General features: G+C 40.5%; 1 long non-coding RNA gene across 1 annotated transcript in view; it reads right to left on the reverse strand.

Moving 5' to 3' along the window:
- Positions 1 to 481: 481 nt before the first annotated feature.
- The window catches only part of LOC116671928 (uncharacterized), a 65,335-nt gene continuing 51,219 nt past the window's right edge, over positions 482 to 14,597 (reverse strand). Inside the window, exon 3 of the long non-coding RNA XR_004327411.1 lies at positions 482 to 539. This is a non-coding gene — a long non-coding RNA (uncharacterized LOC116671928). The remainder of the gene's footprint in view (positions 540 to 14,597) is intronic.

Here is a 14,597-nt window from a genome sequence, read left to right on the forward strand (position 1 = left end):
GTGTGTGCGTGCGTGCGTGCGTGCGTGCGTGCGTGCGTGTGTATGTGTGTGTGGATATGTGACAGCAGTGAGTAGGCCCATCTCACTGATGGAGCTTCAAAGCGTATTGTTATCACTGTATGCAAGTCAAGCATCAGTCTGTTGCAGATCAAACAGTTCATTTGTCACTCTGAAACTGACTGCGGATGGGATTTTTATTCATCAAACCCACAGAACACAAAAAGCACAGTTCACCGGCTCCCTGGAAATGGTTTTGTTGTAATTCAACAATAATCAGTCTTAATTATGAATAATATAAGTTTCACGCAAAAAAGTGACTTTGCTTGAATTATGAGCAGGTGAGACGAAGCTATGCAGGACACTTACGGAAAGCTAATGTGGATATCGCGGAATGTTGCTTGTGTCCGTTCTGTATCTGTACTGTGTAATCAAAGGGACAGATCTTCCAAATTATGAAATAAGCATATTTCCTCACCTTGACTGGTATTCTGCCATGCAGATTGTTCAGAGATTTCTTGCTAAGATATCCATCTTGATTTCTGCGGAATACAAATACAATAGAGATGAATTCTTACACTGGAAATACTTTCTACCAAGAAAAACTAGTCCCTCTGAAAACTGATTACAACCAAGTCTATGGATAATCCAAAGTAATTGGAACACTGATTCTGGAAAGAGATTTTCCGATTTTCTTTTTTTATGTAGGTAGAAAAGGAACTATGTGTGTATCTATTTTACCAACAAAATAATAGAAAACTTTATTTGAAGGATGTATTAGAGGACTGTTCTATTGGGTTGCAATAGTTTTAGCTAGGTGTACCTAATACACTGGCAATTGTTTATGATTGTTTACTCAATCCTTCATAAGCCACACATTGTCATGTAAAAAGTATGTCCGCTTAGGTTGGATCTGAGGTACATTTCAACTTGGATTTCATGTGCTTATGCTATATAATTTTATTACCCATGACACATTAATGCACATGTAAATGAACATTTATTCTTTGCTTTGAGCAGTGCTAGGCCCAATTCCCAAAGAAGTTAAAAAAACAACAACAACAACTGCAATTAACACCTGAAACCCACATATTTAGACATTGTCCCTTTTCGAACCCAAGTTAAATGCTGCAAATGTAAGTTCTTTCTTTCCACTTTGTGAACATTTAATTTGCTGTTCTTTCCAGCCAAATGACTTGGAGTGAACTGTTGCAGGGAGCTGTAAACAAAACACCCGAGAGAAAGGTTTGTGGCGTACGACATCGCATTACAGAGCTGAAGTCAGCCCTACGGAGGAAACAAGGCAATAGCTGTTGCAGAGTGTGAATTACACTGGCAGCACATGAATATTTAAAGTGTGATCAGGAGAGACCTCCATTATGTGAGCTAGTGAGCTGTAATGTCATGGCTGATTATGAGCGCAGGAACGGTTCATGTGCTTCTGTTGAGCTGACAAAATCAATCGCCTTGTGCCATGAAACGCAAACAGGTAGCTGTCGATTCATGCATGTCTGCTCATGTACTGCTCCCTCTCCACAAATAAGCATGCTCATACAAAATCAAAAAAGAAAATAAATGGGCTTGAAAAACATGTTGGAAAATGATTTTGAAAACCATAAACGTAGTTTCTTTTCCTCTTTTTACCAAAATCTAATCCACTGTAACAGCAGACCTATCCATAGTCAAGCCTCTCGTCACAGCATAGAGTGCAGTGCAGTCAGAAGCCGTGCCACTTCCTTTACATCTCCGCTAATCTCAGGGGCATTGCTGCAAATTAGAATTTAAAATTGATAAATTATGGTGTCCGACCACACCGTGTGCTCCTCTGCCACCGAATCAATTTCAGTGACTTTGCCCCCACAGTGAGAATATACTTTTGTTAAATGACTTTGTGAGAAAAAAATTATAGCAATGAATTTGCAGCCAACACCAGCTGTTATGAAGATTAATCGCCGTACTTAATGTTAATATACCACCTCGCCCCGACGTATCAAATGCTGAGGCCACTATATGTCATCCAATGGAATATGGTTATTCTTGGTATATCCTCAGTCCGGTGTGAAATAAGTCTGACAGAAAAATGATTAGGAAAAATCAACAGCTTCCGGGATAATTGCCCGTTGTTAGATATAAGGTGGCTATGTCCTTGGTAAACAGGTGAAAAAAATGAAATTCACCACACTCATGTTTCAGATTTTTCATAATATCCAACTTGTTTCTAGAGTTTGTCAAACCCACAGCCGACATAATCTGTTCATAGCAGTAAAACATGAAGGTTCACATGAAAATGTTTCAGACAAGGCGATTTGGGAATATGCTAAACTTGCCAATGTTTCATGACCATTTTCATTATTACACACTCAGCTGTGCTCAGTCATTATCTCAGTCAGGAATAGTATCCACAGGCTAACAGATGTTGACCCTAGAGCAGGAACCAATCTGTCGAGTCCAGGCGCTCTTGGTGGTATCTTTGGTATTCTTTGGCATATGGGTAGCAGATTGACATGTGCAGGAAGGTTTTATGGCTTTAAAAAGGTCCAATATGTAATATATGTACTGTAATAAATCAAAAAAAAAAAAAATGCTTATTTTTTGGCATGTTTGTTGTTTTTTACAGTCCAGTTTGGCAGCCAGGCCGGTTTGCCAGATATACCTAAAAAAACGTAAACCCAGCGCGCTACAGCTGTTAATTTAGCCAGGAGTAAAGTGATCCTGACTGGTCCTGGCAAATGCCGCCATGTTAACCCTGCTAACTGCTAATGATGCCGGAGGACCAGGCAAGCGGGCCACGACTGTTTACAGTGTGTAGCGTGTTCAGCAATCGTAGCTGACAACGGTGAGTTATTTCAAGCCAAGAAGGGGGGCTGTAACTCAGGAAGAGAGGACTGTAAGTTTGCAGTGTGTTTAGCGATTGTTGCCATAATTCTGAGCTAATAAAGTGTGTATATGGAAAAGGATGGTGATGGTTGCAGGGGTTTTAGCGGTTCCTAGTAATTCTAAGCTGAAAAAGTGTGTCTACAGAGCTCCACGTGAGCATGGGCTTTTATGAATGTCAATTTAGCCAGCATCTAAAGTCAGCTACTCCGCTGTGCTGTGGAGTAATGTCTGGCTATGTGAGACAAGCGTCTAGCAACATTGTTGGATGCTGAGGTCTCAGCCTGGCAACCAACGTCAAAATCAAGTCTGGAGAGGAGGGGGCGGGGGAGACAAATCTCTCCAGCATTTTGAATTTGTACTGCAGTAACTATTGTAAACACTAGCTGTCACTATTACATATTGCACCTTTAAGGGCTTATTGTTTTTAAGTCAAATCAAATCAAAATAACTTATTCTGTGAGGGAACTTTGTGGTCAGGCACATTCAAACCCAACATACAATACACAATACAATACAATTCCGTGTTAATCCAACCAGAGAATAAATAAATGCTAAATACTAAAATAAACTAAATACCCTGAGGGGTGGTAGGAAGAATAGGTTGAACAAATCATTTAACAAAGTGGATAAATAAATAGCTTGCTCACTATATCAGACATCTGATGAAGAGCCACTGTGCTCAAAACGCCACCTCGGTGCAATAAATAAATGGATATTGGAGCCCTGCCGTGTGGAAGCTATTCATTTGTTTATTTAAAGGGCACATGCCTCACAATGCCTCGAACTCCAGCTGCCGTAGGATCATCTGAACATCTGAATGTGTATGCTTATTGATTTAAATACCACCTCCATGGACACTCAGTAACAGTTAAGTTATGTCTCTAAACAACTGTTTACGTCATAATGTTTACAACGTTAAAGTAGGTCAGGAAACAAATGCAGTGAATCAGTAGGAAAAACAATTTGATCCGTTCACAGCTTCACAGCCACCTGACTACAGGCTTGCATTGGGTGGTTGCCTCAGAGCGTGGGTCAATAAGGATTGTCCCATACAAATTGAATGTTTTTTCCAGGGTTAGCCCTATAACACTTGAAATCAAACACGCATGCACGCACGCACGCACGCACGCACGCACGCCAGTGGAGGCCTACCTCCTTGCAGACCATGCAATGGATCCAAAGAGGCAACTTCACTTCATTCACATGCTTTTTAACTGAGACTTATTGGGAGAACAAATAAGGCAAGGTACAGTATATGTATTCTGACTGACACGCACGCACGCACACCAGAGAGGCCACCGTGGAGACAGTGAACCATGTGAAGTGAAAGTAACTTTTTGCTCGAGTTGCGCACAAAACCAAACCATCCCCTCCTCTCTACAAGCGTTCCCTGCAGGCAGTGAATCACAGCAGCAGCAAAGGGAGGAGGACCGAGGACAGGAGGAAGGACTGATACTGACTGATGTCTGTGTTCTTCATTCTTTCTAAACTTCCCTCAGTATTTCAGTGTCAGGAATACTGAGATAGTATTGAGTGTCCTATATATAGTGACTTTGCTGTTTTTGCTGCTCTAGAAAGAATACTTAGTTATATTTAAATTAAACAATTTTTATCCTCAATATTTTTATTGTTTAAAAAATTATCAAGAAAACTAAACAAAACAAACAATATATTAGTAAATAAAAATAGCCAGTAACCGTATTAATAAAGAACCAGGCCGATATGAGATAACTTGTAGGAGGATGAGCAAATCACAGTTGATATCTCTTCAATATAAGTCTTGTTTAACCAATGCTATTTTCGAATTATTTTTTTTTTAATGGCACACAATTTGTGTCACTTTCTTTCTTGGTAATATCTGAGAGTATTGTAAAACCTACAACCTGTTTTTTTACTTTTTCATAAATATTAAAGTCTAAATAGTTTAGATAGTCTAAAATTATGTGAAAATGTATAGTTTCTACTCAAATAACTCCCGGCCCCCCCCCCCCCCCAACCCCACAGTTAGCACTTTGGCCTCACAGCACGAACGTTCTGGGTTCGAAGCCAGGTTGTACAGTCCTTTCTGTGTGGGGTTGTATGTTCTCCCCTGTTTGCGTGCTCTGGTTTTCCCCCCACCAGAAACATGTACTAGGTTCTCCAGTCAGTGCCCTTGAGCAAGACACTGGGTCAGACCCTGTAAATGGCTGCCCACTGCTCCCTTGAGGGATGGGTTAAATGCAGAGAATGAGTTTCACTATGTGACAATAAAAGTACCTTTACAACCACACGACCCCCCCCCCCAACCAGATCCCCTAAGCCCTTCAGAAGTATAGTATAAATAAAACATTGTGATGCTGTTTATCAGTGATGCCTCTGATATAGACGACAGAGCATAACGTATAACGTATGTGCAGCAGATGGTGATGTGACTTTGAATTATACTTATCACACAATCTCTATTTACTGAATCACAGTGGAAGAGAAAGAAAGAGGAAAATATTTTTTTTTAAACAGGAGGTATATTCCTTTAAATGTGTTAGTTTTGCCAAGAGGGGTCTAGCAATGAATACTTTCCAATGACCATTTTCAACAGACCAGAATACAAAGAGGGATATTACTGCAATTACTGGGGCTAAACTGGCAATTATGTTATTATTCTTCAGTTGTTTATTTGTGTAGCCCTGAATCACTAGACTTCAATGTGCCCACATTAAGAGAAAAATGAAAAAAAATACATGAAAATGATACTCCAAACCTTCGACCCTCACTGAGAACAAGAAGAGAAACCCCTCATGAAGGAGCTCAAATCAGCAAAAACCAAAATGAATACAATTACAAAGCTATTCCATGGTGGGCTTTAATATCAGCAGTTAAGCAGCATGCTCCTCCTTATTGTTTATATGGCAATGGGGGGGTGATGTGGGTGCTCCAAGTGGGCTCTTGCCATTAGAAAAACTCCAGACATTTCATCCTGGCACACGCCGCAGTCAGACAGAGCCAGAAGCAACGGCAAGGAAGCCTAATTGAACTCTCTGTGATTCCCTCTCAAGGGCTATTCTCAGTGCTCATTATCTTACCCTTGTCCCCGTAAAGATCAGATGACTTCGCTTTGACTTTGAACCTCCCTCTCCAAACAGGTCACTCAAGCTCCCTTTGTCCTTTCATCTTTCCCTTTGGCTTTTATAAATAAGCGAGCCTGTGTTTCTCCCCGGAGGCGCGGTTGCATCACCCCAGACAGCTGCCAGCAGTGGCTCTACTTAGAACAAAGTGGATTCAGGCAACTTGGCTCTAATCACTTTTGTCATACTGTGAGTGCTGCTGACTATGCTACCAGACAAGACATATATATTATAAAAATGGGAAAGAGCTTCCTTCACACTGTTTACTTTCTTGTCTTTACACTTGTCATTTTTACTGATTGCGTTCAACATCCTGTCACTGAAAAGCTTTGTGTGCTTCCACCACTCGTGTCCATCCCGTGCCGCAGAAGGAAAAGAAAGCAAACCCTAAAAGTTGAAGCCGCTGAAATGCATTGTTCATGATCACACAACCATTACACTGTTGCAGCTTGGCATTATCATTTACTACACTTTCATCTTTGCTCACACAAGCCTCTGTTTACTTAATATTAGTGAGGGATCTCAGTGGTTGATGCTGCCCTGTCGATGGCTTTTTCCAGCGTGGATACTCGGATCAAGTTTGCCACTCATGCAGTCATTCTTCAACGTATATTTTCAGGCACACCGCTGAAGTGATATTTAGCACAAAAGAATTGTGATGCTGCAGACATTACAAAATAAAAAGCTCTCCATCAGGGCTCTGAGGTGTTCCATAGCCAGGTGGCATTTGAACTGACACGCTGCGATTACAAAGTTGCTAAAAAGTGGCATTTAAAGAGAACAAAAAGGGCAATGGCTACCTCTGCCTGTGGACTTCACGTCCATCTTCTCCCAGTGTCTTATCCCCTGGACAAAAATCCCCAAAAATGTTTCCCTTACAAGCAACTTCTTGTAGTCATAAAGATACTCTGTATCAAAGGCAAAAGTAGTGTTAGTTTCTACTATTGTTCCTCTTGGAAAGGACATCAAGGCAGATGGTAAGGCGTATGAAGCACGTGATATTGCTACCCGTTCTCACTCCCAACTCGTGTGAAACTGACGCTTGGTCAGTGGCTCTAAGAGTCAGATACCAACACAATAATCCCCCTTTGCCATTAGTATGGAACACACCTGGCAGAACAGCGGAACTCTGGAAGATGACGTAGTATTGAGAGTGACAGCGGTAGCAATTAGTGGGAAAGACAGAAAATCTGCATAAGGAGGATGGTTGGAGTGATGGATGGGTCAAACATTTGTTTGTGTCCCATTCTTGTCCCTAGTGTCACTGAAGCGTCCATTTTGTAACCCCACCCACGATCTTTTCCAAAACTTAACTGTCCAGTTCTTCAGTGCCTCATGTCGGATAAACCTACGTCCTGATCTAGAGCGCCAGAAAGTGACACCAATGGTCCCGACCCAGAGCGAAAAAAGTGATCCCGACCCAGAGCGAAAAAAGTGACGCCAAGAGTCCCATCCAATCCCGTCCAAATGTGTCACTAACAAACGCCAAAGGCACCTGACGCGCTGCTAGTGAGAATGTGGTGGACTTTAACACCATTCATGCCCTGACTCCCGCTAACAGTCAGTACTAGTTTCTTTTAACTAATAGTTTGGGAAATCCACTTATTTGAATGAGAATAGTGATGCCCCTCTGCTGTTTGTATAGCAAATGTGAAACAACTGCTAGCTGCCGCAACCTTCTGAAGGTACCAAAACTCAACCCTAAAAGCTCACTATACTCTTTTAGAAAGAAAATGGATAGCCAAAGCATTTTCCCACTCACTATTCTTTTTATAGTGTTTTCACATTTAGTGAAGACGCTTGAATTTAGACCCAGATTCAAACAGATTTAAATGGTATACACTTTTTTTTTTTTTTTTACTGTCATTCCAATTCCAAGCAAAATAATGAAAACCAGCCATGGGTGGGGGAAAACCCCAGACCACGGGTGGACGAAAACCCTTGTGGTGGTTTGGACTATAAAAATCTTTCCAATCAGACAAACTTTGACAACCTTTTGTTGCTTTATGTGGTAGACCAAAAAAAAAACACTCACATTAATCATTTTTGGAGCGGTCATGTTTTTGGATGGCAGAGACAAACTCGCTCCCACTGAGAGTGTGTGTGTGTGTGTGTGTAAGTGTGTGTATCACATCACTATGAGTGTGCCTCCCTACCTGTGTTTAAATGGGACAGATTCACAGTATCCTGTAACCTTGAACACAAATAAGGCCAAACGCTGTCTGAGTAATTTTTCACTTATTTCAGCACATGGGTCATTTGTTAGAAGTTTACCCTCCTTTTAACTCTGTGACCGATGCTGCCATGTAGTTGCTTCTTCAGTCCCACAGAGAAAGGCGTCATATCTTCTGCTATACCAGCACACCCTGCACACCCTCTATAAGACATCAGTACGGACCAGCACTGGTCCCGGAGCTTTGAAGTTTGTTTCAAAGATAGATCAAAGGCTGCTGGAGTAAAGATACATGGTTGACACAGCTACGGTGGCCGACAGGGGCAAACGCACTGCAACTAAATGAAACACGCTAATAGACAATAGACAAGCAAATTAAGAAAACGTCTTCATAAATTTGTCACCTCATGGGCAGCATTTAGGAAATACACTGCAAATACACAGAACACAACCAAATACAAAAACGCACTGCAAACAGAATGATGCAAAAGGAAGAGCAGACAACCCCCAAAAACAAATGCAACAGAAAAAATGCTGCATCCAGATTACACAACGGAAGTTCTCCAGGCCTCTAGAGGGAGCGCTAAGTGCTCGATTGCTCTGCCTTTTTATTACCACGAGTTTAAAGACGTGTCTCTGCTGATTGAGTATCACCTGTGACCTGAGCCAATAAACTAGAGAAACACCCACCAAATGAGAGAAAACCTATATCAAACATAGACTTTATATGTACAGTCTGTGATCTCAAAGCAGTTGCACACCGTTTCACGATGGTACACACCGTTCTGAGATTCAACTTGCTCCGGCTCGCTCTCTCTCTCGCTCTGTGGGGTTGAAAACCAAGCTGTTCCACTTCAAGCTGTTCCACTCCCCCTAGAAGCCTAGAGAACTTCCGTTGTGTAACCTGGATGCAGCGGTTTTTGTTGCATTTGTTTTAGGGGATTGCGTGCTTTCTTTTTGCATCGATTCTGTAATTGCAGCATGTTTATGCATTTGGTTGTGTTGTGTGCATTTGCGTGTGTTTCATTAAGTTGCAGAGCTTTTGCCCCTGCCGGCCACCGTACATATGTCCTTTAGTTATGCTGCATTTCTGAAATTATCAGTTTAATTGTTGTTATGGACATATAGGAACAATAACATCACTATACTATTAATAGCATCTGAGCTTTAGAGGTTTGATTTTGACAAACACAGTGTTTCCCACAGGTTGAGAATTTACTTGCGGTGGTGGGTGGTAAAGGATGTGACGGCGCGGCGCGTGATGGCTCGGTTCAGAAATAAACTAGTATAACGGAAAGTTATATTTTAAAACTTGTTCAGCCAATTTAAATATAATTACGAGTTTTAGTCTGGCTTGAGTCCATACAGTTAATGGGTACAGGCACGGAGAACTAAAGGCTCGGCTCGAGTCAGCTCCGCTGTTATGCACGCAGCACAAGACTGTAACTCCCCAATATAAGTCAAGTGCAGATTTGAGTTGCGCATGTTGAGATTTAAACGGTTTACGGTATAACATGTCATACTGAAATTTGTGAAATCCATGCAATAATAAAATTTTCTCATTCCAAACAATAACAGAAGATGGGAATCATTTTAAGACATTTTAGCTATCTATGATTGTTTGATTGCAAATGTTAGCTTAAAATGGCATTCCAGGGACAGCCTTTGTGGTGTTTGATTGCTAGCCTGTAGCTAAGCTAGTAGTCATTTCAAAAACGTTTTAGCTACCTATGGTCGTTAGACTGCTAACGTTAGCTCAAAACGCCATTCAAGTGACAACCTTTGTTGTGTTTGATGCTAATTTGTAACCAACAGTGAACGAACATTGTTAAGTAGGTCCATTTTTACTGTACTGACGTAACAAAAGACTCTTGTTAGCATCTTGTATGTTAACTGTTGCAAAAGTGATGCGCAACTCACATCTTCACTCAACTTACATTGGGTAGTGACAAAGACTTCACAAGGGAGAGATGCTAGAGGTAGAGAGACTGAGGTAGAAAAAAAAGAATAACAAAATGCAATGTGTGTTTGATTCTGTGGCACACCGCCACAAATACACTGATTTGTTGTTTAAAAATACATCAAAACGCTAATTTGACATTCTGAGAGTATACAATTACATTTAACACTCATTTTCATTAAATGTTCCCACTCATGACACACAACGCCTTACGCCATCTGCTGCAAACTCACTCACCTGTCAGCTATGTCAGCACTCCCCTATCTTTCACACACACACACACACACACACACCCACACCCACAGAAAGTAATTAACTGCTCATCTTCAGAATCCACTGACAGGCAATTATAGTGTTTCAACATACATAAACACACACTCCAAAGCAGACCATGTACTGTACCTTAGTTAGCCAAGTGTTTAATGGACCGCAAGGAAGTCGAAGGAAGTGTTTGTTTGCCGCATTAATTATAAATGTTTCTGAATGTACTGTATATGAATTTATGGAAGTAGGTTAGATGTATGCAGCTGACCTTTCACCGCTGCAGATATAGACCCTTAGTAAATCACAGTAATAACCACAGAAAACGGCTATGATCTATATTTTTAAAATCACAATGTATCAATATATGTGCAATGTAAAAGGAGTCACACTGATGAATAAAGAATAATCATCTCAGTACTTCTGCAGTTTCCAGGGTTCATGGAAGGTTTATCTAGTTAACTCAACAAAAAAATGTTTGAGTTAAGAAGGAAAATTGACAAATTAGTGTGATGCTAATGTTTACTCAACCTCAACCGGAGTCAGGTGTAAAACGTCTTATGAATGTGAGTGTGTGAAGCAAGAAGAGACGGTAAAATAGTGTGCTAAAGTTAATTAACAGTTAAAATAAATAGTTAACTATTAACTAACTGACAGTTAACAATTAATGCTTCGCCCAGTACTAATAGTTTGCTAACTATTAACTAACTATTAGCTAACTATTAACTATCTAAATCATTAATTAATCATTAATCATTAATATGTAATGGATAAACAGATTAGCTAAAAATGAATAGTTGAAATAGTTAGCTACATTCCATTGATACACAATTGAAATAGTTACCTAATGAATAAATATTTGAAACTGTAAGCTAAAAGTTATGAATAAATGGTTGAAAAGTCCAGTTTTTCCAAGCAGAACAACGGCAAACTTGATCAAAGTGAACACTGACAATAGAAAAAAATATTGAAATAATATCCACTTGAGTACTAATAGTATTAAATAACATCCAGTTTATAATCTATTCATTCAATATCTGATCGGTATTGATATCGGTCTTTGAGCTCTTTAGGTTTAGAAGACTTAACCAAATCAGCTAATACAGTTATCCCATGGATCCTAAAGGTAATACCTGCAGGGCAAAGAAGATAAGGTCAGTATTTCCAATGTGTTATATTCATCTGAGATTCATTTGAAATTGTTTTTTTCCCCAGTAAGTCTCATCTGTGACATCATTCAAGGGATAAAAAGCAGTAAAAATCACCAGGTGGCAGATGTAAACATCATGAATGCACGTTGGACATCTGATATAGATTGAAAGGGATTGTGTGATTCTTTTTCATGTTAATTCCTGGCTTCATCTACTGTATTTTTAAAAGCCCATCAGATATTAATAAAACACATTTATCCTAGTTACTAAGATCATCATCTACCAGCTGCCGGCTAGTATGCACAGTGATTCATTTTCAAAATGCTACATGTATTGCACTCAATAGTGTTCCACCATTCACTGCTTCTTCTGAAAGCTTCATTCAAGATAAAATTGTAAAGATTGGCTTAAAGGGAGATGAAGTAAATGACTGTGGTCACAGGAGCATTGTGGGTTCTCAAACCTTCTATGATGACTTCTGTGGAATGTCTAAATAAACTATACAAAACTTAAGTAAATACATGGACTCTACATCTCAGTGAGCTACTGTGCCTCTGCATACTTTGATCTGATTTAAATGACTATCCTGACCAAAAACGGCCTCTAATTATGTTGTCTTTGAATCTGAAATGAGAATACCTCTGGGACTCTGGTGGAGGTCTGACAGAGCTGCAGCTGAAAGTCATTTTCTCATTTCTCTGTGCTCCGTGAGCTTGTGCCCCCCAAACACAGCGACGGTGAGAATCAAAAGGACGGGATGCTAGATTACAGTAAATCATGCATTTAAGGCCTGGGAACAGAGAAAGGCCTTGAGTCAAAGTATAATTTCAATGTTCCCTAAGAGTTTATCTGCAGTTGTTTCTAAATGGCCGCCACCTATTGAAACATTTAATCAGCTTTCTTCATTAACTCATCACCCCTGTGTTAGAAATGAAGAAAGGAATCCTGGCACAGTCTTTCATCAACACTTCCCTCTCGGAGAAAACACCATGGCAGTCTGCCATGTCTCTGCTGAATCATTATATTCATTGCCACAACCAGAGTGGAAGTGCATGGGGGGACAGCAGACAGAAATATCTCGGCTTCTTCTCTCCAGAGGCTAACTCCAGCCCTGCAATTCTCACCCCTCAGATTCGTGGCTCACCTTGACATTTCCAGCTAATGACACTGACTGAGGGCTTTGGATGTCTCCTGGCTTTGTACGTGTGCGTGCCATTTCTGTGATTGAACTAATAATGGATTCTAAGATGTAATTGTGCAGGTCGGCTCAAGATTTGCTGTTTAAGAACTCTCAGCAGTATGACTTTGTGTCCCCAGCGTTTTCTACAAATACTATAACTTCCCCTATTTCTTTTTCTTGAACAGTCTGCAGCGTATTAACATACAGTAATTAGCTTTTTATATAAGTTTAAATTGCCAATGCTGGAGTCCGCCATTCCTAATTACATATACACGCATGGGGGTCTTGCATGAAACGACTCATGCATGTGCTTCAACGTGCCTGTTCGTGAGTCAGTGATAGAAGCCTCCCTGTGTATTGATCACTCTCTCCAGCCATGAGAGAATTAAGTTACTGCTAATGCAAACTGCTGCGCCTTCACACTAAAAACGTTCAACTTGGAGCTGTTATTGAGAAGCATCCACAAGAAACATAATGTATTAATTTCCGACGTTAGCACACACTGCTATTGATCACTAAAAAAAAGGTCTACAAAAACAATTCTCTTGCACTTTTGGTAAGCGTATCGTTTTCAGTTCTTGCAAGGAAGGAGTCACGGTGAGATGTTAGATGAAAAGCTGCAGGTGACAAGTGACATTTTTCAAAACATAATGAGGGTAAACTACTCATTTCACTATGTCATGCTGTTGTGTTTATGAAATCTTAAATGAGTTTGACATTTTGGGAAATACTATTATTTGCTTTCCTGACTTCTTTGAAGATTTAGATCAGAAGATCAATACACCACAGACATCTGTATGGCAAATGTGTAGTTACAGCCAGCAGGCGAGTAGCATAGCCAGGGTTTCTCCTGGCTTAGAATGGGCCCTTGGGGGACACATTGAGTGTGGTGTAAGGGGGTCCTCTCCTCAGAAATCTGAAGCGTCAAATACTTAATTTCTTGCATTTCTATGCACCAATTTATGTTTAAAATGTCTTTATTAAAGTGGCTTTATGTAAATATCAGTTTGTGTTGATTCTAGCGGCCACTTTGGACAAAAGTGGTAGTGTCTTTACCACACCTGCTGTTGTAAAGATCTTTTCTTCACGGTGCTGTATTGCCCACTAGCAGGTTTCATGGCAATAACATAACGAATCTTAAATATATTACTGTTGGTGTACAATGATACTTGTAGCTAATTTGTACAATAATACAACCGTGTTATGAATACAAAACGGGAATGAAGTGTGACTTGTTTGTCTATTTTGAGAGACTTGTTGAATTTCAAGTTATTTATATAAGCAGGTTTGTAAAACTGAAACTAATGTAATGTTGTAGTCATATCCATGTAATATCCAGTCATATCCTGGCATTTATTGCCTTTATCTTTACACATTTCAACTGTAAAATACAGTAGCCAAGTGCGGTGAAGTGTTTTCTCATTTGCACCCTCTCCCGGGGTTATTCTCCATAGAGTGCATGGCGCCTGTAAATGTGTCATCTGAACAGCAGGAGATAACTGCTGTGCTTTCTTGGTTTTCAAGCCTCTGAAGCCTACCTTTGATTTTCCTCTGCTCTCAGCTTTGCATTGATACCATCTGGCAGGGGTAGAGAGCCAGTGAGCTGAGAAAGAGTGGAGGGGAGGGGAATCATGGAGTAACTCCGTTGTCTGATTAATCATGCTAATCAGTGACGAGGGGTTAGAAGTCCATTAACCTGTTCAGAAACGCCACACAGACTGCCACGCAGTGGGGGCTCAGACCTGACGGAGCACAAGCCACAGATGTGGTAGAAGGCAAAAAATTGGAGGCAAAGTCAGAAGTAAAACACCGGTGCTGTTGATGGAATGAACAGAGCTGACAAAATACGGATACGTCCCTCCTCCTATGCAGCACACACTCGGCCCACCCACCAATT

The sequence above is a fragment of the Etheostoma spectabile genome, chromosome 22 (assembly GCF_008692095.1).
Source record: "Etheostoma spectabile isolate EspeVRDwgs_2016 chromosome 22, UIUC_Espe_1.0, whole genome shotgun sequence".
Classification (NCBI taxonomy): Eukaryota; Metazoa; Chordata; class Actinopteri; order Perciformes; family Percidae; genus Etheostoma; species Etheostoma spectabile.